Source organism: Cygnus atratus, chromosome 2 (assembly GCF_013377495.2).
Source record: "Cygnus atratus isolate AKBS03 ecotype Queensland, Australia chromosome 2, CAtr_DNAZoo_HiC_assembly, whole genome shotgun sequence".
Taxonomy (NCBI): Eukaryota; Metazoa; Chordata; class Aves; order Anseriformes; family Anatidae; genus Cygnus; species Cygnus atratus.
Window position 1 is genome coordinate 86,751,285 of NC_066363.1, and position 15,183 is coordinate 86,766,467.

Consider the following 15,183-nt stretch of genomic DNA (forward strand, 5'->3'; position numbering starts at 1 on the left):
AGTACTGAATGTAGATGGAGATAATCCCAGAGCACCCAAGCTACACATAAAAGTTAGTGAAAGCAGACATGCATCTTTTATTCTTTATGACCTGAGAAAATCTTGGGATAAAAAGGAGAGCTACCTTTTAAATGTACATTGAATACACAGTGTAGTGAGCAAGAACTGAGAAAGGTCTGAGCAGCCCTTAAGGTACTGACAATAATGGTCAGTCAGTCTTGGTTGTAGAAGTATCTTACCATGCAAATCTCTTCAGGCATCCTATGTTTTAGGAGAGGTTATGTTTATGCTCCACTGAAAGGAATATTGTCAGAACATAGTTCATTCTTCCTGTGGATTTTTTTTTAACCAAAGAGCTTTCCAGATTTGGAATGAAACTGGAAGAAAGTAAATTTGAACAAAATAGATACATGTGAACTGCTTCCACATGTCCCAGAAGGAACAGTATAATGGATACTTGCTCGCTGTACAGCTTTTAAATGAAAATTTCTTTAATGAGACCAGGATTTGGTTCTATATTCTATCAGTGAGAGTTTTCCTTGTAATTTGAATGAGAACAGGATTTGAGTCATTTCCTCGGTAAATGGCAATGATGAAAATTAAGTGAATAGTTCTCATAATATCCTATTTGCCGGTATCTGAATACCTAATTGATTCTGATTCCCAATGTGTAATTGTAAGCTTGTTGAATATAGCAGGGTCTATGAATCTGCTAGTCTTAAGTGGCCTAAAGTAAATGTGGCCAGCATCTTCTGGATCCTTAAGGCCAGATGTGCTCTATAGTTGTTACTGATTATGTTTCTCTGTTTGCAGTGTTGGACTAATTGTGTGCCATATGTGAATTCAAATACAAGCAAATGTGGGAGGATTGCAAGGGGCAATTTACGACTGACTTCAGGAAGCACATTTTTTAATTTTGTGTTCCTACATGAATGTGTCTTGTTATGCTTCAGCTAGTTCAAGTTCTGATCTTTGTTGCATGGGTACAGCTCAGTCAAAATAAATTAGCTAGGATTACTGTCCACTGGACGTTGTATGTTTTACTGTATTGTAATACTTCACATGCAACCTTGTACACTTCTGTTCCTGATGTGGCAGGAATAGTTTCATTCTTAGGTGTTATGATTCAGGAATATGCTCGTGCCAAGGAGACCTTTTCCACCAAGATAAATTAATGTACTCTATTTGCATTATATTTTAGAAGGGAATTATAAACATTGAAAAAAAAAAAAGGAAAAAGGGGGAAGGAGGGGAGGAGGGGGGCATTTTTTTCAGGAACCTAAATGTGAGTATAAGCATGTAACTGTGTCTTGAAATTTTGGGTCTTGGCACAATGCTGTTCCTGTTGCAACAGATGGTTCCTCCCTGAAGACATAAAATTCTTAGGTATTGAGCAGCACTGACTGAATACTTTAATAGAGTTACGGGTATAAATTAAAGCATACAAAACAAACAAAACAAAAAAGCTTCCTTTACACGGTTTAGAAGAAATAATCTCAGCAAAAGGGTATGAAACAATGGCAGATACATTTTGTTTACTGAGAAACAGTAACACATGGAAAACCCAATAACGATGAATTCTGGTCTGTTTTAGCCTCAAGAAAAAATCTTTTTCATAACTGTTATTATGTTTCTGTGATTCCCACCATGCACACAGAAACAAATATAATATTTTCCTTCTGTCTGTTTTTCTCATTTAAAGTTCCTTGTAAGAATTTTCCCACTCTGGTAATTGAAGAGTAATGATGCCACATGAAGTTATGTCTTTGTAAATATGAATGCTGAATACCATGTGTATGAATTTCATTTAGCAGCTTTCTGTCTGAATAAGAATAGGTTTGTTTTCTTTCATTTTTCCATTTGATCATGAAAAAAATGTTTGCCTTGATTTTTTGACTTAGTCAACTTACAGTTTCTCAGCCTAGGCAGATTGGTCCACTCCCTTCTTCACAAGAAATCCAAACAGAACATAACTTAATCTAGGGTATAAATTTTAGATCAGTGTTGCTGTAGAGCTCAGGCTTTTGTTTAAATTAAAAAAAAAAAAAGTGAATGTTGCTATACATGAGATGAAAAGATTTTGATCTGACAGTATCAAAGAAGCCTTAGATTTTCAGCAAAGCCTTAGAGGCTCATAATAAAATATACTGCTTTTTTCAGTAATAGGCATATTCTTCATACTAATTATATTTTTAAATGTTCAATAGATCAACTGCTAATGCACAGAGAGTTATGGAATAAACAGGGCTGGAGCAGTTTTAAAAGGCTAGATTGTACCCTCTGAAAGGTTTGTTAAAAACTTCAGCTGTCCTCAGTTAATGCTCAAGGAAAAAAAAAAAAAAAAAAAACCTCAATGATGAAATGGATATTCTGTCCATTGTTTATTTAAATATTGAGATATGGTTTAGATTTCAATATGAGATAGATTTCAAGCCTGTTTTTTGAAAAGAAACTTGACCTATTTGGAAAATGAACATAATAAGGATGTATTTGAAAATTGAACTTTTTGTTGTTGCTCTGAAATATTTCCCCACCATTTTACAATCAAAATTGCAATGTTTTGTTAATTTATTAGGTTTTGAAAAGTAAAATTGGAAGAGCTACTGCTGGAGGGGAACAGGAGGCCTGCCATGCCCTTCACTAGGGTTTCTATCCTACAAATACCAGGCAACATACAGGTTCATAAGAGGGATGCTTATACATAACAGTGGAGTGGGCACATCTAGCTCTGTGCGCCTAGCAGTAGTCTATGCTGTACATGCAACGAATGCATCGGGACATCTTGGACTTAATCCAGATAACTTTTACCCGAGGAGGGTCCAATGTCCTTGAATTTCAGGTTGCCACATAGTGTGATCAGAAAAATCCAGACTGAGAAAAAAAATAAAATGAGCATGACTGGTCTTAAAATAAGAAAAACAGAGAATAGCTTTTGTTCCTTCATTTCTCTCCCCACCTCTCTTGCTCTGATGGGGGAGCAGAGACCAAGCAGCTTGTGGGTGCTCAGCTACTGGCCAGGGTCAGCCGACAACAACAGACTATCTACATCCCAAGAGCTCCTGAAAGGTACAGGGCAGCTTCACCCAATTTTTGTATATTTACTTGGTCTCCCTCGTTTCAGAAGTGCTTGGGAAGCAAACCAACATTGATTGAACCAATTTATGTCTTCCTAAATTCTTGTTGGATTTGGAAACTGTTACAAGACTCCTTGAAATAGAATCAGTTGTTGATATTTGCAAATTCCAGAGATGTGCCCTATAGGATTTTAGTTTTATGCAACCTGAAACAGTTTTGTGTTTTTTCCTGTTTTTGTTTATTCTGATTGTTATAGGACTTTCTTATGAAACATGTATATGCCAATTAAATTCTTACAACACATAGATATTGTGTATCAATATACATGCTTAAAATACAGTGCTTAGAGAACAAGGTTTAAAATATAAAATTAGCATATGCGCTACACATATCTTTAGTGTTCTCACTTTGTCACTATGCCTTAAAATGATAAGACTTTTTTTTTCTTCTGGAAGTCATCTTTTTCTACGTATGTCACTATATTCATTGAACATTTGAGTTATTCTCAGGCAAATGTAACCCTTCATTTATTGGGGTCCTTTAGTCTGGGCAATGTTCACCATTTGCAGAGGCTGTATAGTAGTACTATAGTAGTATACACAGTTTGTAAGTACATAGCTACTATTTACTGGCTAAATACACAGAATAGGTAGATAGGAATAACAATCACTAGACTAAGCATGAGTATGCTTATCTGCACAAGCATCTGATGAGTCTCTGCTGCACAGACAATCATTATTCTGATGGGAAAGTTTCAGACCTGCTGTGGTCCTTTGAATATGCAGGTCCTTGATCTTTTCTAAGTTGTTTTTTGACTCACTGCTTCCTTTCAGTGTCTTATGCCTTTTCATATCAGTATTTTCTCTGAGTCTCTCAGTTGCTACTGCTGTTTCAACAATACCACTTCTGTCTTCATTTTTATTTTTTTCATCTTTTTGGCTTTATCCTGTATCTTCTCTATCATCTCAACAGCAATTTTTCAGTAAAGCCAAGGCCACAAAACCATGCCATACAAAACTGGGTCATGGGCTACGGACAACTGAACCTCTTTGCCATGGATTACATCAAGAGCAAACACAGTTTTGCTGAAAAAGCTGTGACTTAAGACTGAGAAGACAGGTATTGCACACATTTTTGAAATAATCTTAAGGTCAGTTATATCAAGGATAAAGCTTTCTGTTAACCTACATACTTTGAATTTTACTTGATCTAATGAAGTCTGGAAAAAATCTGTAGATGCTTAAGTGCAGTATATATCCAGAAGAGAGGAAATGTGTCATCATTCCTGAGAGGAAACTCAGGAATGGACAGTTTGTTTAACTGAAAAATTACAATTTATTTTTACTTCTTTTTGTTACCCTAGTGGCTGCTCCCTAGTGGCTTTAAAAATAAATAAATAAAATAAATAAACAAACAAACAAATAAATAAATAAATAAACAACTAATATTCTTGACAAGTGGTAGCTGAAGGAACAAAAATGTATTTTACAAATGAACATTGTTATTTTATGATTATTAATGTGAAATTATTAGCTGTCTATATAGAGAGTTGCATGTCTGGAATTGGCTGAATACACATTTTTTGAAGAAAATTCACATTCTCTGAAGATAAACCTCCTCAGTGTATCAGTTCAGTTACTTGTACATCAGTTTGAATTGTCTGTCAACAGCTATTTAAAAGTGTTTCTGAAAGTTGCTTTTTTTTTCCAAAATATAAAGCTAGATAGCAGTCAGATATGTTAGATTAATCTGAGAGTTTAGATTATACTTTACTGTTTGTTTTGGTTACCCATAACTACCTTTGCATGACTTGAAATCTATCTTTCCCAAAATCTGAGAGCAATTTTGCATCTTCTGCATCAGCCAGGAATTACCCTACTCCAGTCAGTTCATATTAAAAATATTTACAAAGTAATTACACTGGGAGCTGGGGCTGTTATCACTGTCTTCATTCAATAATGAAAGGCACAGAAGTAACTAAATTCTGTTTACCTGGAATTTGTGATTCTAATTATCTGTCATTACTAGGTTCAGGATTCAGACTGCCCCAGAAGCTGTAGCAGTATTATTTTCTCTTTCTTTGAGATAATCTTCTACATTAAATAGCTTCTGTTGTCTTACTTTCCAGGTTCTGATTGAAATAAGCTGTTATTTCACTGTACTCAGGAAAAGAACAGAGGCAGCCTTTCTGAGTTTGTGCTAAAAAGGAGTGGGAAAGCATTTAGTTCACAGCTTGCAAATGTAAAGAGCAATGTTTTTATTCTCTCCTCTTTACTTTGTCATATGGCCAGCATAATTCTTGCATAACAGCAGTGAGGCAAGGTAGCTAGAGCTGGTCTCATCTTTTCAGTTAAAGTTTATGTTCTCATTTTTGTTTGTGACAGGCACAGACAGAATCTCCACTGAACAGCTAAAATATACTTTCAAGTAATTTTGTGAAAAGAAAATACAAAGATTATGATAGTGATTTGACAAGATTTTTAATATTAGACCAGTCAATTTTGCTGTATAAATGAGCACAGGATAAGCTGCAAGTTTATTGCTTCAGGAAAGAGCATGATATGTTTTCATTACATGTGTAACTGCAGATCATCCAGGTTTTCCCCAGCTGCTCCTGCCATGGGAAACACTTGGGTCTGCATAGGCACTGAACAAAATACCTTAGTGCACTTGCTTGAGTGGGCATAATACACTTAAGACAGTCTACTGATAGTGGCTCTCAGTGATTCCTCTTCTCTTCTATCATTAAAAGTTTCCAGGAGGTAAAGCTATTTGCCAAATTCCTGTGTGACTGACATTTATGCTTGTCCTTAAAATTGATGGGTTATTATTTTTTCTTTCAGAGAGAGAGCATGAATGTCACGTTATAGGGAGATGCTCATACCACATGCAGGAAAGGGTGTTGCAGATTTTGACATTTTTTAGTAAACAGGGAAAGGGCTCATCTGCTGGGAGAAGACAGAATAGAAAATATTGCATGTCAAATTCAGTTCACTGCTCTGTGATTTTAACACTGACACATCCTAGGGACCTTGGGATCAATAATATTCATAATCTGATTTCCCAGAATAATTTTTTCTCATATGCAAAAATCACCAAATCGGTTGTCATTTACAATTCACCACTTCTGCATAATGCCAGAGAAGCTGAGCAATAATTAAGCAAACTCTCTCTCTCCTCATTTTTGACCTTGAGGACTGATGTGAGAGAATCTGGAATGGTGGATCTTTGTGGTGACTTCCTGTTTAGCAGCAAAAGAACAAATTGATCTCTGGTCTAAGGCTGTTAATCTCTCTCTTTGTTCAAGGACATTAACATTATTGGATCAGAACATCAGTGCAGGAGCAAATCTTGGTCTGGGGACATCGCAAAATCTGAATGATGATGCAGAAAAAGAAATAAAAAATCTGAGAAGAATGCAAGTTGATTGAAATAACCAAGGACTAAATCTGAGCACCATTCTCTGCCAAGAATACCTGCATTTTATTAGCTTTAAAAGGTTGTGATAATCTTCACTACAGTAGTAACTGCATTTCAGATAAGTGCAAGATAGTAACATTGATAAGTCTACTTATAAGCTTTATAATAATACAAAATCACACCTATAAGTAGGCTAAAATGAACTCTAGACACATGCAAGGAGTAGATACTCTGACCTCTACTTTGACTTGACATTATCATTTTTAGATAATAATGTCATCCACAACAGTTTCCACATTTATGGGAAAATAAGGGTTTTCCAGTCTTATAGAGACTTTTTTACTACCTTGTATGTGATGTCCTATCTAGGTAATCTAGACAGAACTCAGAGCCTAACTAGGCTGCTTGTTTGAGCTACCTTGACTTGCCAGGGCAGTAAGTTTTTTCAAGATAATGAAATAGTGCCTTCTGAAGATTGCTGCTGCTACGGCTAAAGCTGCTCTAAATACAGAAGCCAACTTGTCTGCTTCTCTGCTGTTTTTATCTTGTTTTCTTCTGTCTGAAAGCCTGTTCCTGAATCTTTTGCTTCTTAGAAAAGCTTTGTACAATTTCCAGAACTCAGAAATGACATCCTATTTAAAGCAAAACAAAACAAACAAGAAAAAAACAACAACAAAAACCACCATGATCTAAAGAGTTCTATACCTGTCTTTTTTGTCTTTAAACTCATCTGTATCAATCAAAAAAAAATGAAAATAAAAATAGAACAAATACAGTCATGGAGAGCAGAAGCAGAGGGACAAATGTCTCTTGGCTTGACAAAGCTGAAATTATAAAAAAAATAAAAGAGTTGAATGTCAAATATATAATTGTTGCCCTGACAAAAGGAAGCAAGAGGGAAAGGACTGTTCATTCAGTTTCATCTTGAGGTACTGCTAAGACATTCAGCAATATCTGGAGGTATGAAATACAAGTTACTTTAACAAGTACTGGGTTCACTACTGTCTATCATCCCGTCCTCAAGAAAATGAGTCACTGTAGAATGTAATTGTTACCTTAGTCTGATTTCAGGTTGCAGAAATGGACATTTGGTAGGGCAGTGGGAATTTTCAGCACTCGGATATCTACGAAGAAAATACGTTTTCTCCTTCTAGGGCTTTAATTTGGAAATTAAAGCCAAGCCTGTAGAACAAGACTAAGGCTTAGCTTTCCAAAGCAATGACCTTTCTTGAAGGACAAATACCATTTGTCTTTAGCGTATATGTCTACATGGATCCCAACTTCAGACCAGTGAAGTTTTGAATACTTTCAGTCATTTCTTTTGAAGTAGTATGTGCATTCAGTCTGTATGCACCCTTCCAACAAGCATAAATCAGAGAATAATCTCTGTTGCTAATCAATTCATTTTTGTTGCCTCTGATGAGGAATTACTTGTGGTCCATTAAATTACAAGACTTATGTTTTATATGTATTTTTTCTCACTTTATTTATTTATTTATTTTTACTTCATATTCTATTTAGTTATTTGGTATGGGTTTGTTTTGTTTTGTTTTGTTTTTTGGTCTGTGACAATGGGGTATAAAATTATTTTTATCTAGGTAGCTACTGTTCAGGAATAATCCTTCAGCAAGTCTCTTGCTATCATGAAATCAAGATTTGTAAAGTGTATCTTATTTCAGAAAACGAGTATGGAGAAATAAATCTTAAAAGAGCCCTCAGAAGGCAGTTTTCACTAGGAAAGCCTACTGAAAAAGCAGGTTCTTGAGAATCTTACATCAGCAACTGATTAGTGACTGATTAATTTGGAAAAAATTGTCACAGCTTCTTTTTGGGCAATACAGTCAGTTGCCAACTGTTTTCTTCAGCTGTTATCTAAGGAACTACATTAATAAATCCGATCTTACTTTGTCCCAGTCAGTGGAATTAACAGGAGTTTATTCTAGGCTCACAGGTGGCAAAAGCCACAGGAAAATTGTTTCATATCATCTTTCAGCTGAGAACAGAGCTTCAGAACTTATATCTGGTCATTGGTCAAACTGAGCCTCAGGTTATTTGGACATTTGGTTCACAGATTTTCTCAACACTATTTACTCAAGAGGTCTGTAATGTGTTTACAAGCCCAGCTGGCAAAGGATGAGCCTTGGAGTGAGTTCTGGCATGTATATTTTACCTCTCCTCGGTGGTGCACAGGTTTGTGAAATGCATGCCAAATAGTTCTATTCTCTATCCCAGTATCTAATGCTTCAAAGAACTGATGGTCAGAGTGTGATTATGTGTGAAGAAAACATTGGATCACCATTAAGTACATACCTACTGATTTCACATGAATGCTGAAAATCACACAAAAGAGATATAGCACAGACTAAGAAAACAATGTTTAACATAAACTTACAGGGAAGAGTAAAATCAGACCATCTTGCCAAAAACTAAGTGTCAGTGTAGCTGCCAGTGATAGTCAAAGAATCAGTAGGCCAGCTAAGCACAAAGTCTGCATCTTTCTCATCATCTCATTTATGACCTCAAAAGAAGTCAGAGTTAATGCTTTCAGAAGTGGAAAGTTTCTAGGAACTTGCTGCACATGGTAAACACTAGCAAGAGGTTCAAGGACCACTCTGAAGGAGATATCAGTCAGAGTACCAGCACTGAAGTTTACTTAGTGATATACTAATGTTTACCTGCCATGTATTTTCCCACTGTTTTTAGCAATTCCAGTTAATACCAGACACTTCCATACCTAAAAGCATGAGCTATGTGATAAGCTCAAAAGCCAATTCTTTCAGCTGAGGCATTTGTACACCTTTAGCGACATGGTTTAGTTAGGGGCATGGTTTAGTGGTGGACTTGGTAGTGTTAGGTGACGGTTGGACTTGATGATCTTATGGACCTTTTCCAACCTAAATGACTGTATGATTGTATGATGATTTGTTAGCAGCTAGCACTTGTAAAAGAGGCCTATTCGTTACTGTAGTGCAACAGCTAAGAGTGTTTACTGATTCTATGAAACCTATGCATCTGCATTAATTCCTCCAAAAGGGAAATTTCTTTGTAATAAGCTAAGGATCACAAAATGCTTTGCATGTAAAAACAGACCTGTCTCTTTCCAATAAATATTTATTTGATTATGCTGTATTAATTGCATAATATGTGACAACTAGTACTAAATTAAACTATCAGTGTTACTGAAATCAGACTCCATTAGTCTCATCTGGCTCTGCTAGAACATAGCCCTCACTGTGTTAGAACACAAATGCAAAGAAACAAAGTCAGCTCCTCTTGTCAGCACCAGCAGCCTGGTAAGTTGAGAATATAAGATTTTTCATAATGACTTTTAAAGTTGGTCTGAGCGAGCCTCAGGGTATGCAGACCAGAGATTTTCAGAAACATTTTCTGTATGACAAATATACCTCCAATAGGTGTCCTGGAGAAACAGCAGAAAAGCTGGACAGACTTTATTCATTTATTTATTTATTTATTTTCAAAGGAGGGAGGAGCAAGGGACTTATTTCCAACCCCCTACCTAATGTTCAAAAAAATTCCAAAAGAGATCAATGGTAAAATCAGTGGTGGAATGTGTGGATTAGGTCCTTATTAACTGTCTTTTTCTGTATAGGTGTGTACTTTACCTTAGAGAGGAACTTACCTACCCTGTTTTTCTGTTGTATAAATGGAGTTACCTGAGCTATTTCATGCCTTTTCCTAAAACAATTTTCAATCAATTATCTTGCATTTTATATCTACAGATGCAAAAGATTATATAGTAACTCTTTCTTATCTATTAGAAATCAGACAAATTTCAGATTAAAGTTAGTATTTCTATAGACAAAAACACCCATACATGCAACATAATGCATTTTGGTAGAGTTGTCATTCAGTATCTGCATCAGTCTGGATCCCTGGAGAATCTGAACTACCTTTTGAAAGAAACAGGCTCATCAGTTCTGGAAGCACAGGATGAAAGTAATTGTCTGTTTGACAGTAAAGAGAATACCTTAGCTCTACACTACACCCTGAGAGCTGTCCTTGGAGAGAATTTAGATATTTGTTTCATCCAGAATTAAGAAGTCCCACCAGCAAGAATAAAAACTCTTATCTTTACAATCAACTGAATTATCACCAAGAATATTAACAAGGAAAGTCTTATACCTGACTCATTAACTTCCTTTGTAGAATAATACAAAGCTTTTATTTACAACCTCATTGTGACTCTCAAAATATGCTTGTGTCTGCTTGGGAAAAGATGGTGTACTGTGTTGACATGAAAAGGTGTTGGCAGAGGGGCCATGAGGCGAGACAAAGCTCATCCGTCTGGGAGCATAGGTAATGTGAACAGAATTATTTCTTGCACTTCCTTTGTGAAACATGGGAAAAATTTTCTGTGATCTCTCACGACCTAGATTCATCCTTACTTAACATGAAGCACCTAACTGAGGCATCCAACTTAGAAACTTAGTCATCCTAGTCAATGAAAAGAAACAGGTGCCTTCAGAGGATGATTCAAATCTTAATTGGATGAAATGTCACTCTGGAGGTGTTGAGCTCTCACCATGGATTATAAAAGAAGCCAAGGACAAGTGCATTCTTAACAAGGTAGTTCCATTAAGTGTCTAAACTTAAGTTGGATGGATCAGAGCATCTGTGGCTGAGGACTTAAAGCATTTGATCTTTCCTTTACAAAAGAACCTGGTAATAACGTTTTATAATCTGCTTTTAATGTATTTCTGTGACTAGCCATGCAGTTTATTCTAACCTTTCATACATGATTGAAATGTCCCTTTCTCCTTAGTATATGACACTATTTTAACATTTGATATTTTTGCAGTCATGGTCTAATGTAGATACATATTTTATCGTTGCAGCTCTTTTTTACATGTGTGCCATGTTCTCCAAAATCATATTTCTTGCAGAAAAACATATTAACAAAATGAACCAACAATCATTAAAAATGAACAGAAGATTTTCAGAGAATTAAGTGTAGATGTGCATGGTAATAATAATAATAACACAGTGTTCAAAATAAATAGTATACCACTGTGCAAGTATGTTACACTTAAAATCATCCATTTTGAATTTAACATTTGTGTAAAATACTGATTTCATTTGTTTCCATGCCCTTTCTAGTAATTATTCCATAACACCAATCCAAAACTCAAAATTGATGGCAGAAAGTTGATTAATTTGTTGTTACAGTTTGTTGTTACAGTGACGTGATCAAACTACAGATTTAATTATTTGTGAGTTCATAGAATCATTAAGGTTGAAAAAGACCTCCAAGATCATCTGGTCCAGCCATCATCCTACTAACAATGTCACCCACTAAACCATGCCCCTAAGCACCACGTCCAACCTTTCCTTAAGCACCCCCAGGGATGGTGAGTCCACCACCTTCCTGGGCAACCCCTTCCAGTGTCTAACTACTACTAATATCCTAATATCTTTCAAGAGTTTTCCTTCTGCCCTCCTAAACTGGTTGTTTCTGAGCTAATACTCTCCTTCTTGAGTGTACAACAAAGGAACACAATCAATTCCCGTTAGATAAAACTCTCCCTTTGGTTATTTTAATGAATTGGTAAATTGCTGAATTGTTAATTTGGTAATTTGTCTGCCAATAAAAAATTGGTAGTTCTGATCAAGCTTAGCCATCATGCATGTTAGAGTCACTGCATAAATACAGTAATTGACATAACTGAGAAGAGAAATCTGGACAGCTGGAAAAATTTCTATAGGTCTCCAGTTAATTTGTAATGACATAGTTAATTGTATATGGGGTTTGGGTGGTCTAACACCCTCCCTGTACCTCCCCCCCCCCCAGCTATGTTTTTCATAAGCATTTTTTGGCTTTCTGTCTCCTGTTGCAAACTTCATTTCTCTACTTCTTGTTGAATTTCTCAGACACTTTATTTAGTTCTATCCCTGTGCTTTCATACATTTTCTCCATCTTTGCCTGTTCTCAGTGTCATGCTAGAAGATGTTGCCTCAAGGTGCTGCATTTTCTTCATTTTCTTTAGTAGTAATATGTATTTTGAATTATCTTCTTGCTATTTCAGTGTGCCAAGTTGATTTAACTGCTTAAATCTTCACATACAATCAATTTCTGCAGCAAATTATCTTGTGTGTGTTGTTTTTATTAATGGTGAAAACTGTATAAGAATATGTTAGAGGAAACAGTACAGTCTTTGTGACAGCTTGACCTCTTTCCAGTGGATGCTGTCTGTGGACTTGTCTCTAATTCATCTAAGTTCTTTAAAGGTTTTTCTCTAACCTAAACATTGGAATGGGAGATTTGGAACGGATACGCATAAGACAGACTTTGTACAAATACTGCAGAATCATCCCCTACCTGTCCTTCTCCAGAAAAAAAGAAATAAGGCTAGGTTGTCTGCTGGTAACTTTGTCAGTATCTTTGACATATCAAAACTTCTACATGCAGCAAAGATAAAACCAAAAGATACGATATCCAGAATGGTATTTCAAATTCAGTCTTACTGGGACCCCTCTTTGTGCATGCGTATCAAGTGAAGAAAAGGATGTACTCAAAAAGAATCTGTAGTTATTAGTGCAGATAAATTTCTCAATATGAGAAATATGAACTAAGACCTTTTTTGACATACAATCCTACCAAAAGTGCTCACATATTGTGGTTATATCTATCTGTTAATTGTGGGATTTACTTATATTTTGGCAACTTGGAAAACAGTAGTGCTTATGAGCAGTCTCATTGTAATACAGTGAAGGAACAGATGGTAACTATCATTGCATTTTGTTTTTCACTCTCACCAGGTGCTCACTTTGGACCATAAATTCTTGAAAAAACTCCCTGTTCTGCTACCTGTGTTTAGTTCTAGTTGATAAAAAGAGTCAAATGGAATTGAGCTTATAAAGAAAGACATAATCACCTATTAGAAACATGCAAGCGTGTATGTTTGGCCTGCAAAATTCCTGTTCTCTGTTCTGTGTAACATATTTTTTTAATACCATTAAAGAACATAAAATCTGGTGACTTTTTTTACTTATTGACCTTTATGGAACTAAGATTTTTACCCCATGCTTTGAGGATTATTTCTTTTGGCATCTTTACTGAATTGAGCTCCCCTGATTCTCTGATTCCATCCTTGATTAGCTGATATCTTGCAAAAAAGACCTTGGCTACATATTAAAGACAGGAGCCACAACTTGAAAAGAGCCACTTAATTCAGTTTGTGTCCCAGTTGTATACTCTGATAAAGTAATTTGCAATATGGATGATATTAAAATGAGTCAAATCAGCCCTCTGAATCTGACAAACCAATATGTTGTTGAGAGCTGGTTGTGCCTCCAAAATTAGGTGCTAATCAGTTTTTCAGCAAATGTGCAAATGACTACGGAATCCTGAGACCATTGAATCATTCTGATAGGTAAACAGCTGTGCAAGCAACTTCTATAGGAAGTTGCTCCAAACCATCAAAAGCTATAAACATGTCATGACGATGCCAAGACATTTCTGTCCTCTTGTTCCACAGGTACAAGACATTCATAATACTGCAGTGTGATCAGGCACATCTTATGAATGCTGCAGGTTGTTTGAAAAATGTATGTTTTCTTTTCCATGTTTTTTCTGATGTAGCTGTCTTGCACCAGGCAACACTGTGTTTTTACTCTACAGCTCACCTCTCAGTGAGGCTAATCAGCCACACACAATCTTCCAGCTGGCTGAAAACCCTTTCCTTCAGTATGTACTTGGCTTATGCTGTTTACAGTTATTTTATTTTTTTTTAAAACATTCATAAAATAAGAAGCAAAACTGAAAAAAAAAAAAAGGCAAATTACAGCAGGAACAAGTTGTACCAGTACTAAAGCTTCATTGTAATATAATGAAATTCTATCATCAGACAAAGAAAAGCACAGGACTGACATGAAAAGCAGTTTAAAACTCATGTACCATCACTGCCCTTCCTCAAGTGATCACAGCATGAAAAGAGGTGTAAGAATAAATTCGCATTTTTTTGTGTGTTCTTATAACCAATTTCTGTTCTAAGAATGGCCTGATGAGGAACTAATAATTGACTTGGGGGCTTAAAGTAGCAAAACTTCTCTGCAGCTTCTCTCTCATCTTTAGATGAGGTAAGGGTTAAGAATATCAATTACCTAATAAGGAGCAAAATTGTTACTGCTAAACTAGTTTCCTCCCTTCTGACACAAAGGAAGCTGAAAATGTTTAGGATCCTGTTAAGAGAAAATTCTCAACTATTTTAAAGCACATTACTAACTCGTGAAAATATCATGCGGTTTTCAACTTCTCATTGCACAGAACTGAGTTGTTCATGTTCATTTCATGCTGTACCTTCCCTCCTGGATGAGACCAACAGTCTACTTCTATCACTATGTTTCCTTTAACAGTGAAGAAGAACAGATGTTTGGGGAGAAGTTTAAGATTCAGGCCTTTCCCCAGTGTAATATATTTCTAGCTTCTATGATGCAACAATATGAAGATCTCCTGAACCAGAGAATGTCACTGGATCACTGTGTTTAAAAGCATCAGTGACTTCAAGTAATAATTTTCCAGCCTCGCTCTTTGAACCTTTTTGTATGTTTTCCCTCTAAAAAATTCTATGGCACAGTACATGTTGTATGAAAATATATGTCCCTCTGCCATAAATGCATAGTTTAAACCTGATGAGGCCACCGTGTGCTTCCAACTTCTCATATTATGTG